Source organism: Chrysemys picta, chromosome 2 (genome assembly GCF_011386835.1).
Source record: "Chrysemys picta bellii isolate R12L10 chromosome 2, ASM1138683v2, whole genome shotgun sequence".
NCBI lineage: Eukaryota > Metazoa > Chordata > Testudines > Emydidae > Chrysemys > Chrysemys picta.
Genome location: NC_088792.1, coordinates 219,720,116 through 219,747,180, shown reverse-complemented (window position 1 = coordinate 219,747,180; position 27,065 = coordinate 219,720,116). Strand labels below are relative to the sequence as shown.

At 42.9% G+C, this 27,065-nt stretch overlaps 2 protein-coding genes across 4 annotated transcripts in view; one reads left to right on the top strand and one right to left on the bottom strand.

The window, feature by feature from the left end:
• SNTG1 (syntrophin gamma 1) overlaps positions 1–27,065 on the bottom strand; it is a 790,136-nt gene that overhangs the window by 752,067 nt on the left and 11,004 nt on the right. The window lies entirely within an intron of this gene.
• The window catches only part of LOC135981714 (uncharacterized), a 305,037-nt gene continuing 298,873 nt past the window's right edge, over positions 20,902–27,065 (top strand). Inside the window, exons 1-2 of one of the 3 annotated variants that reach the window (XM_065585544.1) lie at positions 20,902–24,158; positions 24,218–26,171. The gene's annotated coding sequence lies outside the window, so the exon portion shown is untranslated. Of the gene's footprint in view, positions 26,209–27,065 lie in introns of all 3 variants that reach the window. The other 2 variants (XM_065585543.1, XR_010598865.1) reach the window with 2 other exon arrangements.

The window sequence follows — 27,065 nt, the reverse complement described above, 5'->3', positions numbered from 1 at the left end:
TCACAGTATTTTGTCCATCAATAGATTGTGATTAGAATTATATGAGACTTACAGCTGTTTGCCATGAGTTCCTATCTGGGACTCTGATGATGATGTGTGGAGGTTAATTACCTAAAGTTCAACTGACACATCCCACTAGGAAGAAAAGTCATTTTATAAAATACAAGAGAAAGTCCTCTTAATGATAGGACATTTTATAGAGCACAGAAAATTGAGATAATAAATTGCAATAGAGTTCTCTCAGTGACCAGCTAACACCTACTTTAAAAAAAAAAAAAAAAAGCTTTATTCAAACAGAGACAAGAGAGAAATTGCATTAGCCTACCATTCAAGCACTTAATGAGAACATAATTTTGACTGAGTTCAGGGGTATAGCTATAAATTTAGAATCTTTAAAACTCACAGATTAGTTGATCTGTTTCCTCTCTCAGCCCATCCTTGGTATCCATCCAATCTACCAGAGGAAAGACACCACAACTCTGTGTATGCACAATTAGCTATCCAAATCTACAGTAACAGCATGTTACTCAGAGTCCTGATTCAGAAACAAAAGAGTCTGCCTCTTCCTTCAAGTCTCTAGAGTTACACTCTATGCTATATAGCAGTGGTCAGCAACCTTTCAGAAGTGGTGTGCCAAGTATTCATTTATTCACTCCAATTTAAGGTTTCACATGCCAGTAATACATTTTAATGTTTTTAGAAGATCTCTTTCTAAAAGTCTATAATATATAAATAAACTATTGTTGTATGTAAAGTAAATTAGGTTTTAAAAATGTTTAAGAAGCTTCATTTAAAATTAAATTAAAATGCAGAGCCCCTGGACTGGTGTCCAGGACCCGGGCAGTGTGAGTATGAAAATCAGATCGTGTGCCGCCTTCGGCACGTGTGCCATATGTTGCCTACCCCTGCTATATAGCATATGCCTGCCTACAGCCAGGCTTAAGTGAAAAGAGCTTTTTTATTGTCTTTTCAGTAGCCTGCTTATCCCAGGAAGATCAAGTTAGATGTGGAATTTGTTTCTCAGTGTGGTGCAGCATTCTCCCCCCCCCCCATTTTGGAGTTTCACTGACTGAGGCCTTGTGACCATTTAAGAACTTGTGAGCCAATACAACCAGGACTCTAAAGAACTGTAAGTTTAAGATTATGACTAGAGGGAGTTCTATTTTGTCTCACCATTTGGACATGAACAGCAATGTGATCTCCAGAACAGGAGTGGTGGCAAGCAGAATTAGAATTTTAAGAACCTCATGAGTTCAGATGTCTGCATTAAGAGGTAAATACCATCTGATAGTTGTTACTTGAAGTTGTATGCAAAAAAAAAAAAATTCATGTTTATCCAACTAGTCTCTTGTGCTGGCTCTCAATCATTTGATAATTTCAGACATGTCATAAGTGCTTATTAATATCAAAGGGCTCAGGGCCTACAACATCAAGGTAACTGGTTGCAAGAGTTTAAATTAACATGAATCAGAAAGGGACATATTCTCAACCTCAGCTCCAGTGGAGCTACAGCAATTTGAACAACCAAGCAGCTAGCTTATTTACACTTTCTACTGCCCATGCTACAGCCTAAACTATCTTACTCCAAATAATGCCATATTCACTAAAATTTAGTCTGGTTTCTCTGAGCACAGTAGGAAGGTTCCTTATTCTTTTTCAGGGTAATACAGATTTTTAGCATGGCTCTTAAAGTTGAGTGTGGGATGCCTCACATGCCCATAGATTAGTGTTCTGAAATATCTAATTTACATAGATTTAACTCCCAGAAGCAATTCTCTGGTCAAACTTAAAACAGTCTGAGCTGCAAGGGACCGAGGTTATTTTGTGCCACTTCATTGACACCTCCAATCTCATCTCTAAGAGCTGGTCCACACTAACCCCCCACTTCGAACTAAGATATGCAACTTCAGCTACGTGAATAACGTAGCTGAAGTCGAAGTATCTTAGTTCGAACTTACATGCCACAGGCAGGCTCCCCCGTTGACTCCGCGTACTCCTTTCGCGGAGCAGGAGTACCGGCGTCGACGGCGAGCACTTCCGGGATCGATCCATCGCGTCTAGACAAGACGCGATAAATCGATCCCAGAAGATCGATTGCTTACCGCCGGACCCGGAGGTAAGTATAGACGTACCCTAAGCAGCATTATTGGGCTCCAAAGAAATTACCCAGCCCTCCTTAGTTGAACAATAAGAAGTCACTATGATGCATGAGCTTAGAGGGATGTTTTACATTGGGAACAAAATACGAGGGGAAGTCTTTGAGGAACTTTTGGGACAGGAAACAGAACAAGTGTAAATGGTTCCTACTTGTGTTACATTTTAATTCCTTCAGTGTTGGGAAGATATACAATGTATCAAATGAAGGGCTATTTGTAGTATGTTCCTATGACTGTTGTTTACATCATGATGAAGTTACTATGGATCCATCTTAAGAAGGTCTGACCCTAAGCTTCCATGGATATGGATCTCAAAGCATTAGTTACTTTTAGGTATTGTTGCCTGACTACCAGGAGGGAAAAAGCCAAGCAAAATTGCTGTGAGAGCTGTTAAGAAATATTTTCAAAGGGACTATTGCTGTCATAATTCACTCTGTACTGTTTCATACAGAAGAGCCTCACAAGATACTGGCAGCTGAACTTGGATTCTCTGTTCTTTGCAGTAATTATACGGCAGCTGAGAAAGCCTATTACGCTGTAGGGGTGGGAGAGAGGTGTCTAAGCACTTTAAGAAAAAGTGCACTTGATGAAATACACAAGAGAAAGCAGCAATTGGTGGCCATCAGTAGATTTAGGGTTTTGATTAAATGTGGCTAAGAAACTAAAATGTTGTATGTTTATCTAAACTTCTCATGGCTGCAAAACTGGGCTGAAATCTTGCAAGACCAAATTTCTGCACCAGGTATCAGAACTAATAGAAGATTTGAGGTCAGGCCTCTCCCAGGCATTAAAGCCCCTTTACAGAGCCGTGGAGAGACAAACAGTAGTGGAAGTAGCCTCCAGAGGTTACCTCCCAGCACAGCAGTGGTGTAGGTAGTGACACCCCTAGACCAGCCACCTCACAGCCCCAGGCGTAGTGGCATTCAGGAAGAGTAGAGGGCAGCGAAAGAGGGAGCAGGCCGAATGTTCTGTTCTTCTATTCTGGCTTGCGGAGCAGCACGGTGACAGCTGTGAGGAAGTTTCTTTAATTAAAGCAGCTCTGGGGCTTCTCATTGATCCTGGGAACTGCATCAAACTCTGCAGCAGTCTAGAATCCAGAAGAAGACAGGATAACTTAAAGCCAACTGTGTGCTCCTTCATCTCCTGCTTCATCGCCTGAGACGTGAAGTACAGAACGTGGCCTTTAATTTCCTTTAGCCTATATTCTGTAGAACAGGGGTCGGCAACCTTTCAGAAGTGGTGTGCCAAGTCTTCATTTATTCACTCTAATTTAAGGTTTTGCGTGCCAGTAATACATTTTAATGTTTTTAGAAGGTCTCTTTCTATAAGTCTATAATATATAACTAAACTATTGTTGTATGTAAAGTAAATAAGGTTTTAAAAATGTTTAAGAAGCTTCATTTAAAATTAAATTAAAATGCAGAGTCCCCCAGACCGGTTGCCAGGACCCGGGCAGTGTGAATGCCACTGAAAATCAGCTCGTGTGCTGCCTTCGGCACATGTGCCATAGGTTGCCTACCCCTGCTGTAGAACATCTCTTCACAATTGCCTTCCTGAGGGTTGTTCAGATCTTTGGATGTCCTATCTCATTCTACATGGGAAGCATGAATTGCCAGTTTGTGGACTGCAGTGTTACACACTAAAATGTCATGGCTAACATTTATGAGAGCGAATAGCCATCTAGTATACAAGGTAAATAATACCTGTTTACTTGCAAGGCAGTGCTTCTCATATGCTTGCTATATATAAACACTATCTGGTAAGTGGGTTAACTCCCCACCCCACCCCAAAAAAGCATAAGGTAAAATAAAACAGTGATATGATTCCACAGACAAGCACAGAGAGCCAATAAAATATTATTTCCTATGCTTCCTTGCAAACTACATGCAATCTTCAGTTATGGCATATTGTGAAACAGCTCACTAAAAACAAAGTAGTCAAAATCAAATTGGCCTGATTTTAGAAAACTAAACTGGGGGTTAAAACGTTGAATTTCCAGTCAAAACCAGGTGCTACGACTACTACGATGGGGAATGACCTCTAAAAAAGTACCTCAGTGCCCCAGTCATACACAATATGAATAAGATTAATACCACTGAACAATCCACAGCTTGATACTGGAATTTAGATGTGAAGTCAAAAGAGAAGTTACTGTCTTCAATCTGTAGCTTCAATGAAAGCGGTATGAAGAATTTATTGCTGAAGGGAAAAAATTGTTAAATAATGCAACAATGCACAGAAAGATTTAAGAAGTGACAGACTTTGTTTTTATTACAGGCAATTCAGACAAATGCCTTCAAGTGAAAAAGATTGAAGCTTCTCCCCCTCCACTGAACTAGTACTCTCACCTACAGTACCCAAGGGATGTAATCTTGCCTCAAAATGCACATAACTCCCATTAACTTTAATGGGAGTTATATGCATGCATCAAAGGTAGAATAGATTTCCCAGCTCTTATGTCTACCCATTCTCATTAGAGAGTCTTTAAAAACCAACTAGAGGATAAACTTTGCTAGTTTCATAGTTTGTCCTCTGTCCTTCAACAGGTTTGGCAAGTGGAAAGATACTGGAGTACTGAGAGGAGAGGAAATAGATTAAATAAAACCAGAGGCCAAAAAGGGCTTATAACTCACATTTGTGAGTTTGAGATGAGAGAAAGCAGTGCTATATATATTGTAATCAAGTCAATCTGAAAGTAATTAAGAATGAATAAAATTGTATAATATAGGTTTCTATCAGTTTGGTATCTTGTGCAGTTAACAGGATATTTTTGATGACAACCAAGAAGAGACAAGAGTGAAATCCAGACTTCAGCGGGACCAGAATTCCACCCAAGAAACTGAAAAGCTTCGACTGATATTGAGCTGTTTGTTGATTTGTCACAAGCCCCAAATCTGCAGATACTTATGAACATGCTTAACTTTAAAATATGAAAGTAGTACTAGGGATTTAGCTATTATGTGATGCACCCCACCCCACCCCCAATTACAATATTCTGCCCATTTGCCGTCCCAGGGCCTGCTTGGACTCCCACTGATTTCAAGAAGTGTAGGATCCAGCCTGGGAGGAGGGAGGACTGTAATTTTTTTAAAGTTAATACCTCCCCAGTACCCCAAAAAAACAATTTTCTCTCTTGGAGGAGAATTGTAGGTCTCCTGCTCCGTGGTTTTACCCACATTCTGCCATATATTTTGTGTTATGGTAGTCTCGGATGATGACATGTTGTTTGATTTAAGAACACTTTCACTGCAGATCTGACAAAACACAAAGAAGGTACCAACGTGAGATTTCTAAAGATAGCTAAAGCACTCGACCCAAGCTTTAAGAATCTGAAGTGCCTTCCAAAATCGGAGAGGGACGGGGAGTGAAACATGCTGTCAGAAGTCTTAAAAGAGCAACATTCTGATGTGGAAACTACAGAACCCAAACCACCAAAAAAGAAAATCAACCTTCTGCTGGTGGCATCTGACTCAGATGACAAAATTGAACATGCATCAGCCCACACTGCTTTGGATAGTTATTGAGCATAACCTGTCATCAGTATGGACCCATGTCATCTGGAATGGTGGTTGAAGCATCAAGGAACATGTGAATCTTTAGCACATCTGGCATGTAATTATCTTGAGACGCTAGCTACAACAGTGTCATGCAAACACCTGTTGTCACTTTCAGGTGACACTTTAAACCAGAAGTGGGCAGCATTTTCTCCTGCAAATGTAAGCAAACTTGTTTATCTGAGTAATTGGCTGAACAAGAAGTTGGACTGAGTGAACTTGTAGGCTGTAAAGTTTTAAATTTGTTTTGTTATGAAGTGCAGTTATTTTTTGTACATAATTCTACATTTGTGAGTTCAACTTTCATGATAAAGAGATTGTATTACAGTACTTGTTTGAGATGAATTGAAAAATACTATTTCTTTTGTTTTTTACAGTGCAAATATATGTAATAAAATATAAAGTGAGCACTGTGCAATTTATATTCTGTGTTGTAATTGAAATCAATATTTGAAAATGTAGAAAAAAATCCAAAAATATTTAAATAAATGGTATTCTATTATTGTTTAACAGCATGATTAATTGCACAATTAATTTTTTAATCATGTGATTAATCAAGACTTTTTAATTGCTTGACAGCCCTATCCTTTAACTATTTGAGTTTACAATCTGCTCATTTAATACTCTCTCACCACAAAAAACCCCAACATTAATTGAAAAGATATTTTGCACCTATTTTTCCAGGTCCATGACTTCATGAGGTGCAGAGTAATGGATAACCAAAAGCATAAGCGTTTAGAATCACTCAGTGCATTTGTTGACTGGCATGTTTAGTGCCTTTTATTGTGTAAGAACAAGGATTATTCAAATCTGGTTGGCGCAAGGCTACTTGTGAAGTAAGATGCTATTTATTGCACACAAAGTTGGCACAGCCTGGATACTTTTGCTTTGTCAGAGTTTATTCCTATTTGTGATGCTGTGTATACGAAAGGTGACCATTTTGTACATAGTATGTCATGTAAGTTATCAATGCAAAAGTTATGACAGTATGATTATCCTGTTTATATGCATGTATCATCTTTGTATCTAAAGATATGAATATTGGCTATTTATTTGTATCTTAAACATGTATTGTATTCCTGGGTGACATTCCCCAGATTTTCATCAGGACTAGACAGCTATGTGCTTATGGTTCATTAAGGACACTCCACTCTCAGAATGGGCAATTGAAGAATTTCATCCCATCCAGTAGGCCTTTCCTGGGGTGCCTCACACAGCAAGGAGCCAGTTGCGATCCCCTGTGATTCAACAAAACATGTAGAGACATATGATATGCTCATAGAGTCATAGAAAATTAAGGTTGGAAGAGACCTCAGGAGGTCATCTAGTCCAACTCCCTACTCAAAGCAGGACCAACCCCAACTAAATTATCCCAGACAGGGCTTTGTCAAGCCGGGCCTTAAAAACCTCCAAGGATGGAGATTCCACCACCTCCCTAGGTAACCCATTGCAGTGCTTCACCACCCTCCTAGTGAAATAGTGTTTCCTAATATCCAACCTAGACCTCCCCCACATCTGCCACCACTGATAACAGCCTAGCCCCATCCTCTTTGGAACCCCCCTTAAGGTAGCTGAAGGCTGTTATCAAATCCCCCCTCACTCTTCTCTTCTGCAGACTAAATAAGCCCAGTTCCCTCAGCCTCAGTTCGTAAGTCATGTGCCCCAGCCCCCTAATCATTTTCGTTGCCCTCCCCTGCTCTCTTTCCAATTTGTCCACATCCTTTCTGTAGTGCGGGGCCCAAAACTGGATGCAATACTCCAAATGTAGCCTCATCAGTGCCAAATAGAGGGGAATAATCACTTCCCTCAATCTGCTGGCAACGTTCCTACTAATGCAGCCCAGTATGCATTAGCCTTCTTGGCAACAAGGGCACACTGCTGACTCATATCCAGCTTCTCATCCACTGTAATTCCCAGGTCCTTTTCTGCAGAACTGCTGCTTAGCCAGTCGGTCCCCAGCCTGTAGCAGTGCATAGGATTCTTCCATCCTAAGTGCAGCACTCTGTACTTGTCCTTGCTGAACCTCATCAGATTTCTTTTGCCCAATCCTCCAATTTGTCTAGGTCACTCTGGACCCTATCTACCTCTCCCCCCAGCTTAGTGTCATCCGCAAACTGCTGAGGGTGCAATCCATCCCATCATCCAGATCATTAATGAAGAGGTTGAACAAAACTGGCCCAGGACTGACCCCTGCGGCACTCCGTTTGATACCAGCTGCCAACTAGACATCAAGCCATTGATCACTTCCCTTTGAGCCTGACAATCTAGCCAGATTTCTATCCACCATATAGTCCATTCATCCAATCCATACTTTTGTAGCTTGCTGGCAAGAATACTGTGGGAGAATGTATCAAAAGCTTTGCTAAAGTCAAGAAATATCATGTCCACCGCTTTCCCCTTATCCACAGAGCCAGTTATCTCATTATAGAAGGCCCTTATATATAACTTGCCCTTGTTGAATCCATGTAACACTGGACTCCATCTTGGCCAGTATCTTTCCATACACAGGGGCTGTGGTCTGTGTTTGGGACAGAAAGTTTCCATGTACATGGAAAAGACTATGAAAGAGACAGGAGACAACTCCATTTTGCCTCTTTTCTGCTCTAATTCTCTGGACTGTGGATTTACAACTAAAAGGAGCATTGTGAATTATGGACTGAGGACCTTCCAGTCTTTTGGAAGTTACCAGAGGGACTTTTGCAAGTATGTAATCTATTAATAAATCTTTAGTTAGTTTACTAAGGGTTGGTGACAGTGTGATATTTGGGTAATGCATATTGACCTGGAGTAAGTATCTGATCCTTTGGGATTAGGGAAAAAAAAAAAAAAACGCACATATGGTGAATTCAATTTTTAATCACCCCCTCACTATAACAGAACTCTTTGTCTAGATGGGAACCGAGGGCTGGATGGCCTACAGGGGATTGTGTTTGGCTTCTCGATAACCAGTGTGTTACTGCAGAAGCACATGTTACTGGCTTGGTGAATCTAATTATAGGAGCAAACCACCAGTTTTGGGTGGATTGTCTATCTTAATTCTTGCTCCACATTGCCATTTATTGAATTATTTGATTAATTAAAATATGGTCAGAGTAGCAAAGTTGACAGTCATCTCTGAAGATCTCAGCGCTATTTTTTCCCTGCAGCTTTTTGGTACATATTAACTAACAAGGGAAAAGGAGTTGTGCTGTTTTTACAGCACCAGGTTCATATACAGTAGCTCAACAATTGATATGATGAGCCTGATTAGAAACAGACCCTAAGAGCGTGAGTGTTAATTCTTCAGTTACATGGCAGAAAGGGAAGCCAGAACACATACTTTCCTCATGCCTCTCCCATATGGAGAGCATCACCACCTGAACAGGATTTATGATTTCAGCTAACCAATGGATTGATTGCTTGCATAACACACTTGGAAAGCCAGTCTCATTAAAAAGCTACCAGCATTCAACATATGTTACAATAACACAGATGTTCTTCAGGGCTGACAAAGATTTAAGAGACTGAAAAATCTCTCATTGAAATTTTCTACAGCATTAAAATTTGAGAGCGGATGAGCTAGATCTAAGACCACTGAAGTGATGCAGGCTTCACTGCTATTTCTCACAGCTCCTGGAAGTGTAAAGAACAGTAACTGACTCTTCCCTAACTCAGGTTGGGCCCAGTGTGCTATATTTCCCGGAGGGAGTTGGTTATTCAGATGCCCATTTTTAATTTTACCTTAAGTAGTATCTGTAGAGTTGTGTCCCATTCAGGTTGTTTTTTTAATGCCACAAGAATTGAAGTATCCATTTTTGTATTAGATAGAATTTTGTCCTGCTGCTGTCAGAAAGAGCCCCTGGCACACACACTGATCAGCTGGGGCTCATAAAGCTAGAAGAAATAAATACACCCCTTCTCTTCCATATACCAAGGGTATTGGGGTTAGGGTTAAGATACGTGGACATGTATTTTATGGAGTTATGTCATGTCTTTAATAAATTGAAGACTAGATGATTCTAAAAATCAATTTGCATCCGAAAGCAAACACAATTTTTTTTATTTAAATACATACAATAGAATGTAAACCCAGGATCTTCTTTGATAAAGAAATGCTAGAGTTTGTGTATAAATGTTTGCTCTCATGTATCTATCAGATCAGAAAGAGTTATTGAGATCACTGCTGAACAATAGAATCTCCTACAGAGACCTAAATGAAGTTAACATTAAGCTCTTATGTGGAATGTATTTTTCCCCTTCCCCACAGGGTGGTTTAAGCCTCCTCCCATTTCTCTCTCAGGTGCTTGGTATCACCAATATTTAGAACAGCCTCACCCCAGGCCTCAAATGATATGGATCTGTCCCTCTGCCTTGCCAACCATATTCACAAAGGGCGTAGGTGGTGTGGCGTCAGGATATGCTTCTACAGGCACAACATTCTGAAGAATTGGAGCAGGTTGCACAGCTGGGACTGAGGGACAGTGAAAAAAATTGGCAGCATGTGACCTCCAGAAGAAGAAAGAGGAACGTCCATGTACCAGCAATGGAGATATAGGTGAGCAACCGTTTTCATGTTCTCTCCACAGGTACTAATGCGGAGAGTGGAGTAGAGGATACATCTGAGGGAAGGGAGCAGAAGGAGACTCCACCGATTGGAAGGCATGAGATGCACTGTCCTAGGGATGGGGGTTCCACGATCACCGCTCCCAAGAGAAGGAGGAGGGGGGTGGTGGTCGGGGACTCCCTCCTCAGGGGAATGAGTCATCTATCTGCCGCCCTGAGCGAGAAAACCGAGAGGTCTGCTGCTTGCCAGGATTCACGATGTGACGGAGAGACTGCCGAGACTCATCAAGCCCTTGGATCGCTACCCCTTCCTGCTTCTCCATGTGGGCACCAATGATACTGCCAAGAATGACCTTGAGCAGATCACTGCAGACTACGTGGCTCTGGGAAAAAGGATAAAGGAGTTTGAGGCGCAAGTGGTGTTCTCGTCCATCCTCCCTGTGCAGGGAAAAGGCCTGGGTAGAGACCATCGAATTGTGGAAGTCAACAAATGGCTATGCAGGTGGTGTCGGAGAGAAGGCTTTGGATTCTTAGACCATGGGATGATGTTCCAAGAAGGAGGAATGCTAGGCAGAGACGGGCTCCACCTAACAAAGAGAGGGAAGAACATTTTCACAAGCAGGTTGGCTAACCTAGTGAGGAGGGCTTTAAACTAGGTTCACTGGGGGAAGGAGACCAAAGCCCTGAGGTAAATGGGGAAATGGGATACCGGGAGGAAGCACGAGCAGGAGAGTGCAAGAAGGGAGGACTTCTGTCTCAGACTGAGAAAGCAGGACAATCAGCGAGTTATCTGAAGTGCCTATACACAAATGCAAGAAGCCTGGGAAACAAGCAGGGAGAACTGGAAGTCCTGGCACAGTCAAGAAACTATGATGTCATTGGAATAACAGAGACTTGGTGGGATAACTCACATGACTGGAGTACTGTCATGGATGGATATAAACTGTTCAGGAAGGACAGGCAGGTCAGAAAAGGTGGGGGACTTGCATTGTATGTAAGAGAGGAGTATGACTGCTCAGAGCTCCAGTATGAAACTGCAGAAAAACCTGAGAGTCTCTGGATTAAGTTTAGAAGTGTGAGCAACAAGGGTGATGTCGGGGTGGGAGTCTGCTATAGACCACCAGACCAGGGGGATGAGGTGGACGAGGCTTTCTTCTGGCAACTAGCAGCAGTTACTAGATCGCAGGCCCTGGTTCTCATGGGAGACTTTAAGTCACCCTGATATCTGCTGGGAGAGCAATACAGCGGTGCACAGACAATCCAGGAAGTTTTTGGAAAGTGTAGGGGACAATTTCCTGGTGCAAGTACTGGAGGAACCAACTAGGGGCAGAGCTCTTCTAGACCTGCTGCTCACAAATGGGGGAGAATTAATAGGGGAAGCAAAAGTGGATGGGAACCTGGGAGGCAGTGACCATGAGATGGTCAAGTTCAGGATCCTGACACAAGGAAGAAAGAAGAGCAGCAAAATATGGACCCTGGACCTCAGAAAAGCAGACTTTGACTCCCTCAGGGAATTGATGGGCAGGATCCCCTGGGAGAATAATATGAGAGGGAAAGGAGTCCAGGAGAGCTGGCTATATTTTAAAGAATCCTTATTGAGGTTGCAAGAAAAAACCATCCCGATGTGTAGAAAGAACAGTAAATATGGCAGGCGACCAGCTTGGCTAAACGGTGAAATCCTTGCTGATCTTAAAAGCAAAAAAAGAAGCTTACAAGAAGTGGAAGATTGGACAAATGACCAGGGAGGAGTATAAAAATATTTCTCAGGCATGCAGGAGTGAAATCAGGAAGGCTAAATCACACTTGGAGTTGCAGCTAGCAAGAGATGTTAAGAGTAACAAGAAGGGTTTCTTCAGGTATGCTAGCAACAAGAAGAAAGTCAAGGAAAGTGCGGGCCCCTTACTGAATGAGGGAGGCAACCTAGTGACAGAGGATGTGGAAAAAGCTAACGTACTCAATGATTTTTTTGCCTCTGTCTTCATGAACAAGGTCAGCTCCCAGACTGCTGCACTGGGCAGCACAGTATGGGGAGAAGGTGGCCAGCTCTCTGTGGAGAAAGAAGTGGTTCATGACTATTTAGAAAAACTGGACGAGCACAAGTCTATGGGGCCGGATGCGCTGCATCCGAGGGTGCTAAAGGAGTTGGCGGATGTGATTGCAGAGCCATTGACCATTATCTTTGAAAACTCATGGCGATCGGGGGAGGTCCCGGATGACTGGAAAAAGGCTAATGTAGTGCCCATCTTTAAAAAAAGGGAAGAAGGAGGATCCGGGGAACGACAGGCCAGTCAGCCTCACCTCAGTCCCTGGAAAAATCATGGAACAGGTCCTCAAGGAATCAATTCTGAAGCACTTAGAGGAGAGGAAAGTGATCAGAAACAGTCAGCATGGATTCACCAAGGGCAAGTCATGCCTGACTAACCTAATTGCCTTCTATAAGGAGATAACTGGGTCTGTGGATGAGGGGAAAGCAGTGGACGTGTTATTCTTTGACTTTAGCAAAGCTTTTGATACGGTCTCCCACAGTATTCTTGACGGCAAGTTAAAGGAGTATAGGCTGGATGAATGGACTATAAGGTGGATAGAAAACTGGCTAGATTGTTAGGCTCAATTGGTAGTGATCAATGGCTCTATGTCTAGTTGGCAGCCGGTTTCAAGTGGAATGCCCCAAGGGTTGGTCCTGGGGCCGGTTTTGTTCAATATCTTCATTAATGATCTGGAGGATGGTGTGGACTGCACTCTCAGCAAGTTTGCAGATGACACTAAACTGGGATGAGTGGTAGATACGCTGGAGGGTAGGGATAGGATACAGAGGGACCTAGACAAATTAGAGGATTGGGCCAAAAGAAACCTGATGAGGTTCAAGAAGGACAAGTGCAGAGTCCTGCACTTAAGACGGAAGAATCCCATTCACTGTTACAGACTAGGGACCGAGTGGCTAGGCAGTAGTTCTGCAGAAAAGGACCTAGGGGTTACAGTGGATGAGAAGCTGGATGAGTCAACAGTGTGCCCTTGTTGCCAAGAAGGCTAACGGCATTTTGGCCTGTATAAGTAGGGGCATTGCCAGCAGATCGAGGGACGTGATCGTTCCCCTCTATTCGACATTTGTGAGGCCTCACCTGGAGTACTGTGTCCAGTTTTGGGCCCCATATTACAAGAAGAATGTGGAAAAATTGGAAAGAGTCCAGCAGAAGGCAACAAAAATGATTAGGGGGCTGGAGTACATGAGTTATGAGGAGAGGCTGAGGGAACTGGCATTGTTTAGTCTGCAGAAGAGAAGAATGGGGGAGGGGGGGATTTGATAGCTGCTTTCAACTACCTGAAAGGGGGTTCCAAAGAGGATGGATCTAGACTGTTCTCAGTGGTACCAAATGGCAGAAGAAGGAGTAATGGTCTCAAGTTGCAGTGGGGGAGGTTTAGGTTGGATATTAGGAAAAACTTTTTCACTAGTTGGGTGGTGAAGCACTGGAATGTGTTACCAAGGGAGGAGGTGGAATCTCCTTCCTTAGAGGTTTTTAAGGTCAGGCTTGACAAAGCCGTGGCTGGGATGATTTAGTTGGGATTAGGTCCTGCTTTGAGCAGAAGGTTGGACTAGATGACCTCCTGAGGTCCCTTCCAACCCTGATATTCTATGCTGTGCATTGCAAGAGCAAATATTTAGGAGTCTATAGGGAGTAAGGGGGAAGAGGCACACAAATAAACCAACTACACACTACTGGAAGTCAAGAAGCCAAACTTCACAGAATCCAAGCCAGAAGGAACCATTGCACTCATCTAGTCTGGCCTTCCATATGACACAGAATTTCACTGTAATAACTCCAAGAGAAAAAAAATACCATCTTGATTTAAAGATTGCCACTGATGTAGAATCCACCATGACTCTTGATAAGTTGTTCCAAGTGTTAATTACTCCCACTGTTAAAAATGTATACCTCATTTCTAGTCTGAATGGGTCTAGGTTCAACTTTCAGACATTGGATTTTGTTACACCTTTCCCTGAAGAGCCCCTTATTAAATATTATTCCCAATTAGGTACTTTTAGACTAAATAGGGTGACCAGACGTCCCAATAAAATCGAGACTGTCCCGATTTTTAGGCATTTGTCCTGCGTCCCGACCGAAGTTTGGTCGGGACGCAATTTGTCCCGATATTTCACACTCCTGTTTTTTGTTTGTTTTGTTCCGCTGACGGGACTCTGCTCCTCGCCTCCACCCCCCGCTGGCGAGACTCAGGGACTCTGGTATTTTTCCCCTCTCTCTCTGCCGGCAGGACTCCGGGACTCCGTTTTTGTTTTTTCCTTTGCTCCGCCGGCAGGAAACACGCCCCCCCCCCCCATGTGTCCCGATATTTTCTTCATCCCATCTGGTCACCCTAAGACTAAACCTTTGGTTTTTTTAAGCTAAATAGACTCAAGAAGCTCAATCTATCATTATAAGGCATGTTTTCTAATCCTTTAATCATTCTTATGGCTCTTCTCAGGTGACTGGGATGTGGCAGTCATGCCTAATACTTAGACCAGGATTCAGTAGCAATGAATTGAAGCCCAGGGTCATATCAGGTTACCTGGACGGAGGCAAGGAAAGGCTGAGCTGGCTCAGGTCAGAGGCAAGAGAAGGACTGGAACAAGGCATAAATAAGACAGGTTCAGGAACTATCACAGCAACAGGTGAATATTTTATGGCCAGTGAATTGCTGCTGTTGTGTATAAGAGCAAGCCGGATCACTTCTTTAGCCAAATCAGGCAGAGCATTCCATCAGGCTGTCTAGTTGATGCAACTCAGCTGTACTTATTAGGTTGTCAGACTGAGGAGGTGCAGCTGCAGGGCCTTTTGCTTGACTGACCTTCTCTCAACTCTCTCCAATTTATCAACAGGCTTCCTAAATTGTGGACACCAGAACTGAACACAGTATTTCAGTAGCAGTTATACCAGTGCCTAGAACAGAGGTAAAATAACCTCTCTATTCCTGATGAACCCTACATTTTCTTTTGAAGGGGGTCCAGTAAGGCAGTGGGGGATTTATGGGAGTGATGTGAGACTGACTCAGTGTCCCTTTATGAATATTTGTCAAGAGTTAACACAAGATAATTAGTCAAGCACTGCTTTTTGTTTGTTGCAGGTCCAGGGCTGTTGAATAAATAGGAATTAGTCTTCAATTAGACATAAATTTTAATTGGATATTGGAAACTAGTGAATGTTGAGTTAGATGAATAGATAAGGGTTTCCAAGGGAATCAATGGATAGAAGAAAGTTGTTTAATGTGAAGTATTACAAAATTACAGCTGGTTCAGCTGATTATGGGATGTAATGCACAAGGCAGTATTGCTAAGATTACTTCCAGAGGACAGGCTGTAAGAGTTGAAAACTACACTGGATGGTTCCTGCAGAGTGAGCCAGGGACAGGAGAGATGCGGGGAGACTTCCCCTACTCCTTGTGCTACCTTCTCCTTGTTTCCTCACCATTACTGCTCCCTTTTAACATGGCAGGCAGCACTTAGCTACCCAAGGAGGATTCTTGGTTCTTACAGCGAGTTGATGCTCCTCAAAACAGAGGCAACTTGTAATTCATAAGGAACAATAGAAACAACTTCCTGTTCTTGGGCAGTGATAGTTTAAATAATTAGTGTTATACTTGTACCACTGCTCCCCATTGGATGAGGTTAGAACCTGCTCGAGCAGGTGGCAGTCTTCTAATCTTTGAAGAGTTTGCACCCTGGTGCTCTGTAGATACACAAATAGTTGGGAGAGCATGACAGGCCTGCACAGCAGAGGAATGCAAATACAAGCCCTGCTATGCTCTCTCTACAACTCTGAGGGCACAAGGCACCCAGAGGGACCAGGCAGAAGGGTGCAGCCTTCAATATATCAGGCAGCAAAACTTGCTGGGTGCCATGTGGGGGAGGAGGGGGGGAGGCTACACATCATGAAGAGGCGTAGCAGCAGGCATCCTCCTCCTGTAGTGACACAAAGCTGTTCCTTGCAGCACGAGCAAACCCATGTTAATAGAATGATTTAGGCCCAGATCCACAATGGTAATTAGGCACCTAAGTCCCAGTTTTAGGCTCCATTGCAATCCACAAATCCCGCACTTAGTTGGGCCTTTCCTGTAGGCACCTATTAAAGATCCCTAACTGTTTGCCTCCCCGCATGTGCACTGCTGCCTCACTCAAAGCACCCAGGTACCTAACTCCTGCCTAAGCCCCAATGCAATCCATGAACTGTGGCCAATAGGCAGAGGAGCACTTACATTATCTGTGGGGCCCCAGTCTGGTAGGCATGCTCAGAGGTTGTCTGCTATGTCAGATCCTATTCAGAATCTGACAGCTAGAGGAGGAGATACTGGGCTGCAAGCTATAAGGTGAGTACTCAACTGTGAGAGACCCACATTCAAGTCCCACACCTTTCTTCTCTTCAGGAAGAGCGGGGAGACCCTTGTTCATATTGTCCCAGGAATGTGCTCTAACTGCTGAGTTACAGGATATTTTCATGTGGGTCTCCCTCAGTCTGTTGAAGCTGTTCCAATGTGGAGTAATATTAGAGTAATTACAGCAGGTGTGGTGGGTGCCCTAACCACTAGGCTATAGAGTCACTCTCTCCTCTGAGGATTAAGTAGTTATACACAGTGGGGAAAAGTTTAACAGGAGGAAATTAGGATGCCCTGCATCAGAATGCCATAGCTCAGTGGGCAGGGTACTCAACATTGTGGGAGACCGCTGTTCAAATCCTGTCACACTCAGGCAGAGGTGGGGAATTGAACTCGTGTCTCCCACAGCCCAAGTTCGTATCCAGCTTCCAGCACCGATTCCTCTTGCTATTTTGCAGGGAGTAAGGAAGGCACATAGTTTGTTCTACAACAAACAGTTTAGCTGCTTAAGCCACCTGACTCCAGGGAGGGGTTCCAGTTATGGACTACTAGCAGAGATGTGCCTCCCTGCAGCCTGGACTTGGGGTGTTGTATCCTAAGCCCTGCTCACTCATTGACAGATCCCTGCCTAGCATGCTGGCTTTTGTTAATTGTACTCTAAGGTGTCTACCTCTCCAATTCAGTGGGTAGGGAGCCTAAGCACCTAACTGAGGTTTTGTGGATTACAGTGTTACAGGAAGTTTTAGGTGCCTAAAAGTTGGGTGTTGCGACACTCAGCATCGCAATTTCTTTTTGTCCCTTTGTGGATGCAGGCCTTATGAATCCTGCACTTTCAGAATCAATTTTATTTGAAGTATTTTAATTTTACAATGTTAAATTATATCATGAAGATAAAAATCTAGCATTTATTGCCTAATTAGATCATGCACAATTAGTTTGTGATGATATATGAATCAGCAATGCCTTTAACAAGCTATTCCCCCTTCTACAAGATTCTACTAGGAGTCTTATAAGCTAAAAGGAACCAAAAAATATATTGCATCCGAAGAAGTGAGGTTTTTACTCACGAAAGTTTATGCACAAATAAATCTGTTAGTCTTTAAGGTGCCACCAGACTCTTTGTTGTTTTTCAAAAATATATTGGAGTGTGTTGCTCTTGCTACACCAAATGCTTCTTATGAGGATGTTTACTAGTCAGGAAACTAAGATTAGAGGTTGTCTCCATCACAAGAGCAAGATAAGCTGATCAATTTGAGTTTAAGATCTACAAGAGAGCTCCCTATATGACAGGCAAGATAAATGGAAAATGAAACACCTAATGAGGCACAAGGATAAGCTTCTCCGACTGTTTGAGAAACCACAAGTCAATGTGATTTTCTTAATTAAGGTTATGTGATCATGTTTGTGTGTTGGTGATATATATAAAACTTGGTACTATTTTAATAGTTGCCATGTCTGGCATTTAAACTCTACTAGAATTCAGTTAAGAACAGCAGTTTATTGTAACGAGTCAGCATTCCCTTCTCTTACCTCAAAGAGAAGAATTAAAGTTGTTTCTAATCCAAGAAATATATCTAATCAGATGCATATCTGCTGGCTTAATGACTAGGTTTAGTGGTGGGGGCAGGGAGACAAAGTTCATTCTCGCTCTCTCTCTCCCTCCCCGCCCCCCCCCCCCCCCCCCCCCCCAATCCCGGAAGCCTAGACTATGAAAAGTTCAGCTCATACTTTCCAAAGCAGGTGTCAAAAACTTGGATCCCAAACCATATTTACACACCCAAATAAGTGGCCTGATTCTGAAAAGGGCAGAACCTCAATGGGAACTGCTGGGTGCTCACCGCACTTGACGATCAGGCCATTTCATTTAGATGAATAAACAGGAGTAAAGCTCTTTCAAAAATGTGGCCTTTAGGAGCCTCACATTAGGCCCTGATCTTTGGGAATATTTACCCTCCTCTGAGGAAACCACTACCATGCTTATTTAAGATTGTTGTTCTATAACAAAAGTGATATTATTCTTTCAATCCAATTATCTTGATAGATTAAATACAATACTTCAATCATGGTCAGGACAGATGTAGAGTTGCCCCCAACAGAATTTGGGAGATAATTTTAGCTTATGTAGAAATTCATGGATTCAGTGTTTTTCAAAGATGTTAAATAAGGACTTAGAAATCAAATCACTAAATGTAAACTGTAGCTGAGTTTTATCACCAAGTAATGTTTCCTTGTTTGAAAAGCTATATCTTTAAATAGCCATTACACGAATACTGACTTTTATAGTTTTCAAGAATTTTGTGGATGATTTACATTCATGACACTGAGTAGACTAAAACAATAGGCCAGATTCTGATCTCATTTACATCAGCTTAATCAGGAGTAGCTTTCCATATTAATAGTCTATAGCACATCACTAATCAATGAATTGTAAATTGTAGTTCATTTTTATATATATGTGGGATTACTTAGCTCATATAAGCGTCCCAGGACTTATAGAATTTTAAGGCCACAATTCTCTGGACAGCTAGAATTACAATGGAAGGGTTGCCTGCAGTAGACTACAACATTCTCTCTTTTCACACATTTAGATAGGAGAAAGAAACAAATTATAGATGACAGTGAGTGAGCAGCTCATCTCAGGTTATTTCTACAATTACAGAAAAAAGCTATATTAAATGATCATTAAGGGGAATAACTCATTTGTCCCTCTTGTAATTAAATACTGCATCAAGGTGTATACTTATATGATCACACACTACTTTTTCCACAGGCTCCCTACCACTTTCAGTGCACTGGGTGGACAGCACAGTGCTCAGTTAATAAACTGCTATTCTAATTCTGTCAACCCCATGCCCCCCATTGTTCAACTTGTGGTCAGAGGCCTTATTTACTGCACACTATTCAAACTTGTCTCTGGAAGCAGATCAGTGATTTCCTTATGGATTTTTCTATGTCACTCATCACTATAGCAAAGGCATCGGCAACCTTTGGCACGTGGCCCGCCAGGGTAAGCCCCCTGGTGGGCCGGGCTGGTTTGTTTACCTACCGCATCCGCAGGTTCGGCCGACCACGGCTCCCACTGGCCGAGGTTTGCCGCTCCAGGCCAATGGGGGCTGCAGGAAGCCGCCACCAGGACATCCCTTGGCCCACGCCGCTTCCTGCAGCCCCCCATTGGCCTGGAGCAGCGAACCACGGCCAGTGGGAGCTGCGATCGGCCGAACCTGTGGACTCGGCAGGTAAACAAACCAGTCTGGCCCACCAGGGGGCTTACCCTGGCGGGCCACGTGCCAAAGGTTGCCGATCCCTGCATAGTATCTGAGTGCTTCAGACACCCTGTGACATGAAGGAGTGGTATTCCCATTTCATAGACAAGGCACAAAGAGTAAGGTCAGTATTCAATAGTTTTGGGTGCCCAATTTGAGATTTTCATGACCCGTTCTTCAGAATACGTACTATTATATAGCACTTCCTATGTTCAAAGCAGCCTCTATTGACTTCAGCTGCAGTAATGAGTGCTCAGCACTTCTGAAAAATCAGACCCATAGATCTAAAACCAGGCATCCAGAAAGAGAGGAACACACAATTTGTGGCCACCTGTGAAAAATTTTGGTATAAGAAACTTGCCTATCATCACACAAGTTTTCTGTGGCAGAGGGAGCGATGAATCCAGTTATCCAGAGCAGTATCCAACTGCCTTAACCAATACACTATACTCTCTCTCCTCCCACCCCCACCTTATCATCCCACATCCAACTCTTTCCCCTGCCTCCATGTTGTAGTTAGGCTGCTTCCTTCTCTTCCAATCCGCCTGGGAACCAGCAAAGGCTGACCTGATTGCCCATGAGAGAGTGGCCTTGTTCCCAGATCTTGTGCCCAGCATCACCGCAATTGCAAGGGAGTCCTGCTCAACCACTGCTTCCCTGGATTGGAGCACACTCAGTACAGAGGGAATCTTCAGAGATTTTAGCTACCAAACTCTAACAACTCTGAGCGTGTGCACTTAAAAAAAAAAATAAGAGGGTCTTAACTATTTGGCCAAGTGTGTAGTCTTTCACAAGAACAGGTAAGGCACATTTCTGGTATTAGGACAACCCCTGCTGCCAAATGTCAAGTCCCTGATCTAGACAATGGAGCTGTACAGCTTCTCAGCGAAATGGCTGGCCAAGACAACATTCTCCCCCACCACTCCCCATGTAGTTCTCAGAAACATCTGAGACTAGTTTTGTTGAGATTTCCCAAGAAGATTCCACTGGACATTTCAGCCTGAATGGTTTTAAGGTTAGTATTTGTAGGAATGTGTTCCTCACTAATCACAAGCCTTGAAGAACGGCAAACTGTTCCCTTGGCAATGAGGCAGGAGTGACCTTGTTCTAGCGCCTATGTTTGGGAAACTTATTTGGCTGATTTGATTGTTCCCTCGCAGCTGGCATTCACGCGCTCAAGAGATGGGTTCGTTATCTTATGTGCATGTATACTGCCTGGCTTTTCTATGCGCAAGATTTGTACCAATGAGAAGGGTTGTAAGCAGGGAAGTGTAAAGAATAAAAGCCCCAGGAAAAGTTCCTGGAGGTAGAGGGGCTTTTCGGCTACCACAGACCTGGTGTTCTGTTTCCTTTCCTGCGTCGTCACCACAGCTGGTGACCCCGACGTGATAACCCCCTACTCACCGGCTGGATATGCCGAGCGCGCCCGCGGCTGTTTGCCGCCCCTTATTCGTGAGTATGGGGGTCGAACTTTCCAGTGCCCAGAAGGAGCACACAAGAGAGTTCAAGATTACACGGCAGCGATCATGCATCGTTGTCCCGGTCGCTCATATTGAGGACCCCCTAAGGGAAATAGACCGCCAGTGCCCCTGGTATCCGGACTGCAGGTCGGTATGGCTTCTTGACTGGAAAACAGGTTGGAAACTTTGAGGGCATAGAGGAAGGAAAGGAGTAAGTAATTATAGGCATGGGGATTTCAAATCCCCAGGATGATAATTAGAATGGTAAAATGTGTATGAGACAGAGTTTTTGTACCAAGGTGCAAAGCTCTCCTTTATTCTGCAGAATAAAGCAACTCCTCCTTATCCCTGTCTGGCTGTTATTGGCTCTCAGCTAGGTGGACCCGATATTTCGGTAACAGTTTCTGGCGACTCCGCCGGGACTCTCCTGGCTCGGACATTGGACTCCGGACGGCTGCGGCGAACTGGGAACGGCGCCAACGGGGTGTTTCGCCCCTTTTCTCTGCTTCACCGCAGCCCCTGGGGTTCGTGCTCCGATAAGGTGAGTCCTAATAGGATAAGGAGACACTCTCTGGTAAAACCCTCTAAGGATAGCTCTTTGAATTATATGTTAAGTAAATGGCCTTTACCCGGTGTTCAAAAAGAAATAGTTACACCTTGTGTAGAAATTGATGTGGCTAGTGTTGTGGAAATTGAATTGTGGAGAACATGTGCAGTATATATTGTAGTAGAGGTATAAGAAATGCAAACCTACCAATATAGGTTGTGTTGTCTTGTTCAGATCACTGTGTGTTTGAAAGCAGGAGTTAGAAGTAAAAGGCAATCAAAAGTCCGGGAAAGTTAATTGTGTCCCTTTTTAAGTAAGAATCTTTAAGCCGTGGATAGCTTTGGATCTGGAAGCAAGCCAGAAAGCATCTGTATTAATGCAATTTTCTAACTAATAAGGTAGTAGCCACTGAAACCTGGGCTGCATATGAAACAAATACAAGGAAATATGTGGTGATTCCTCTGTTTTGCCTAAAATCAACAAGAGTATGTGTATATAAAGAAAATATTTTAAGTAATGACTGACTGCCCAGAAGGGGTAGACCTCAGTTCTTTTGTCTTTCAGATCATCAGAGAAAACGGATGCCAGCTGAATAGAATTCGATGTACCATGCATTTACTGGTACAATAGGAATTATTTTTGTGTTCTTTGTCCTGTCTTGTGATGTTTGTCTTGTGGCCAGAATTGTTGGATTAATATTTTCATAGGACAGTCTAGTTCAAATTTAAATAGAAGGATTAAATCAAAAAGCAGATACTTTTTTTATTCAACTTGAAATACAAAGTGTTTGGATAAATCACTTTGTGTTTCATGTGATATACTAAAGTCTAATATATTTGCTTAAGTAAGAAAAAGAAGCTTCATTGGCCAGATTTTTTAATTGAAAAATTTTAACAACAATTTGCATACCAACAGTCTTTGGAAACAAGGACATGGAAGGTTAACCCACTCCCCATATTGCCCATGGGATCCTTCTGGCTACCTCAGATTTCTAGCCAGAGAGCTGGGGAGGGAGGAAAGCGATTAGACACCTGAGGTTGTACCGAGTGAACTCCTCAAAAGTGGGTGTGCTTGTCCCGGTTTGTTGCTCCAAAGCTCTGTAATATAGTTATTTTACTGGAAGAGTGTACATGGCATACATTGAATAATAAGACTAATGTACTGTATAATGGCAATGTGTATGCGTTCATTGTTGGAAAAAAGTGTATAAGTGAAGAGTGAAAGTTTCCTTTGTAGGTTAAAAGAAGCCGAGAAAGGGAGAAGAGGAAAAAGCACGGAATGAGTTAACTGAGGAAAAAATAGCTAGCAAGCTCAGTCCAAAGATCAGACCTGGCTGACAGCCACGAAAAGGGGGGGCCTGAATGTGCCCAAGCAACTGAGATTTGTAAAACAATGCCAGGCACTAATGAAATGTGTTAGGTTTTTTTCTCACAGATAAAAGAAGTGCTACCCAAAGACCCTAGCAGCCCTGCCGTTTATTGAAACAAGGAAACTGAGTCTATGTAAAGTCCATCAACGAAAGACTGCTTTGGCTCCACACTGGAAAGGCCCTTTCCAAGTCCTGTTAACCACCAACACTGCTGTGAAGTGCCAAGGACTGCCCACCTGGACCCATGCTTCTCACTGCAAAAAGACCCCTCCACCTGGAGAGGATTCTCCAGCTGCTAATCAGCCTATTTCTCCTGCTAGCTCTGCTGTGCCTCCTGGACAGCAGGGAAAGAGAACAAGGTGAAGTGCTAGTAACCTCTCCCTTGTCCACTGACAGACCTACTGTTGCTTTGAATTTTTCTAGAAGAAGCAAAACCATTACAGGGTGATGTGCTAGTAACCTCTCCCCTACATGATGCTAAACCACACTGTTTCAGGAAAAGAGAAGAAGGAACACTTGCTTAATTGAAACCATAAAGTCCAGGAATTCCTGACTACAAAAGACATTAAGAACTGACCCTGGTGAAGAAACAAAGAATTATACCCTGGCAGAAAGAAACTTGTGGGACCCATGCTTGGGAACGTGGTATTGATTAGATTTTAAGGTTTATTTTACAGGCTGCGCCCTGTGTTTTGGATAAGTCCTTCAGCATGTATTGCCCTCCCTAATTGGATTTTAAATGATAAGTACCAAAGGCACCTTGTTGCCATTGCCCCTGCTATCTTCTTTATTACACTATTACCCCTGTAACACATCCAAATACAGACAATAACCCAGAAGTTGCTGACAGAGATGGTATTGAATATCACTGAGGCTGGGAAGGCATTGCAGTGGGATCTAGCATGTTCAGACATTCAGGATTTCCGGAATGACTAGCTAATGGCCATTCGAAATGATCTAGAGCATCAGGCTTGGCCCACTGCCCTTACAGACACATCAGGAGTACCATCTGATCTGTGGCATGAAGACATACTTGGAGACTTTCTGGGTGGAAGTGCGGACGTTCTCAACGCTCCTTCCAAGCATATGGACCGGTTGAGGGGGTGTGGGCTCCCACATACCGAATCCTGCCGGGTCCATAGGGAGGATGCATGTGGGATTGGGTAATTCACCAAGACATCTGGGAAATTAGACTACCTGGTATGCCCAATTGATTTTAGTAAGTGCTCCGGAGACTACATCTGACATTTGGATGGGGTTAGGGAGTCAATGGACATTTTGGCCATTAGAACCCCCACAGCTTCAGTATATATGTAAACTGAAGCCAGGAGAAGTTGTCACTGTTTATGACTACGTTTGCTGGAAGGGTAGTGGACAAGGAACTACCCTGACAGGACACTTACTCTTTTAAGCTAATGATAGCTGTGTGTACGTTAAAGCCTCCACATTGCAAGACATACATTTTAATCTCATTACCACTGCAGGCAATCATATTATTTACTGGCCTGCAGATAGAGTTTTTCAAGTAGCCCTTAGGTTCCAGATACTTTTTAATTGGACTAGTTTAGTACCTGATAGATTTCAGAATTTGTTTTCACTGTTGCCAGAGATTCAGAAAATCTCTGAAGTACAAGGGCAAATTCACATGCTTTATAATATATATTAAGTTGAAAAGTATGCTTTCCAGACAGCTTATAGAGTATCCATTTTATGTACTAAGTAGGATGTATTGTGCTTTATGATTAAGATTGTACAACAGCCCCATTATATTATTGTTATGGGAATGTTATTGCTTGTGTTGCTATTAGTTAGCTTAGGATTATGTTATCATTGTTGTAAAAGACGTAATAGTAATACCTTTTATGTTTATGCTAATCATGCATTGTCATTACATCCAATCAGAACCCCTAAGATTGAAGCATCTGATGTAGAATTTGAGGTCCAGGGCTTAATGCAAATAGAGATTTAAGAATGTTTGTTGTACTAGAAGTAAAAAAAGGGGGGGGGGTCGTGGAAGCAGAGAAAGAACTGTCAGAAAAGAACTGCAATGCATGACAGTTTGTTAGCAAGAGTCAGGCTAACTGTAACCCTGATAACGCGAGATTTGTAGAAGCAAGGATTGTGTGAGGCGGGTGAGAAAGTACTGTGTGAGAAGTTATTGTGACCTTGTGTAGATATGGTCTAGAAAATATTGTATGTTGGCAAGAGTCAAAACAAGTAAGGAATTAAGATATCAAGATGGCCTATGTATAACAAAATGCAGCTGTCCCTCATTATTTCTGTAATGAAAAGTATAAATGCAAGGTCTGTTAAGTACCTGCCTTGTTCCTGTTTGCAAACCACTCAATTTGCAATAATAGAGTATTGATTAGGTATAGCTTTATACCCCCTTTGTAGCAAATTATGCCAATAATACTTGTGCCAAAGTAGTTAATTGTTTTATTTACAAACCCCGTGGGGGTGTTTGGCAATTGGTCAAGCCTTATGGGATTGGCGTTTTGCTTTGCTGTTTTGCTTAGTGTATACCCAATCTAGTGGCATTGTGTATGCTACCCTGCGAGAGTGTTTTGTTTAAACACTGCATCTATAAAATAAAATAGGAGGGGATGTAGGAATGTGTTCCTCACTAATCACAAGCCTTGAAGAACGGCAAACTGTTCCCTTGGCAATGAGGCAGGAGTGACCTTGTTCTAGCGCCTATGTTTGGGAAACTTATTTGGCTGATTTGATTGTTCCCTCGCAGCTGGCATTCACGCGCTCAAGAGATGGGTTCGTTATCTTATGTGCATGTATACTGCCTGGCTTTTCTATGCGCAAGATTTGTACCAATGAGAAGGGTTGTAAGCAGGGAAGTGTAAAGAATAAAAGCCCCAGGAAAAGTTCCTGGAGGTAGAGGGGCTTTTCGGCTACCACAGACCTGGTGTTCTGTTTCCTTTCCTGCGTCGTCACCACAAGTATTATAATAATTATAATACTAAAAGCAACTGAAAACAGCATCTTATAGAAGATGTGTTGGGCAACACTAAGTAGAGGCAGTGGCTCTATTTAGTAAGTGCCTATATAGAAAATATGAGGGGACATTTTTTATTAGGAAGCCCTCCCCCAAGAGTCACCTTCCTTCAAGCACCATTCTTAGAGGTTTGAGGAGGAACAGAAAGGGATCTGCATTACAGACCTGTTTCCCAGATACCTTGCACAATCACTTACACTTCCCCAAAGGGTGTAAAACACTGCCAAATTACACTAGTAGCTCTTTTCACCCCTACATGTGGGTATAAGTGACTGTACAGAACAGGAGAGAATTAGACTTCCTCTATGATTCAGTACATCGTAATGGAGTCCAGGTTCCCCCTCAGAAGAAAGATACCAGAATCCCCCTGTTAATAAAGATATATAGTCCCACTTCCTGAGGTACTAGGTTTTATTTAGGCTGTTAAAAGAACAAGCCAAAAAACATAAGGGTTACCACTGACTTTTTACCTCAGCTCCCAGGTGCAGTGGTTCTTCAACAAACAATAACAGCAGTAAGTTAAGGTACAGCAGACTTCACACATCACAGCTTTAAAAAAAAAAAAAATTGCTATGGGCTCTCTGAGTTGCCCACCTACTCAATGTCAGGACGTTAAATAGCTCCTCCATGACAGGCTAACAAGGCCCACCTGCCAAACAAATCCAGTTGTTTAACTCCTGCTGACCCTAGATAAAATGCTGATGTAGAGGTTGGCAAAGCAAGATTTATTTCCCAGGGCCATTGTGGGGTGGGGGTCCAGAAGCATCCCTCCCCTGAACTCCAAAGGATCAGTATACCTAT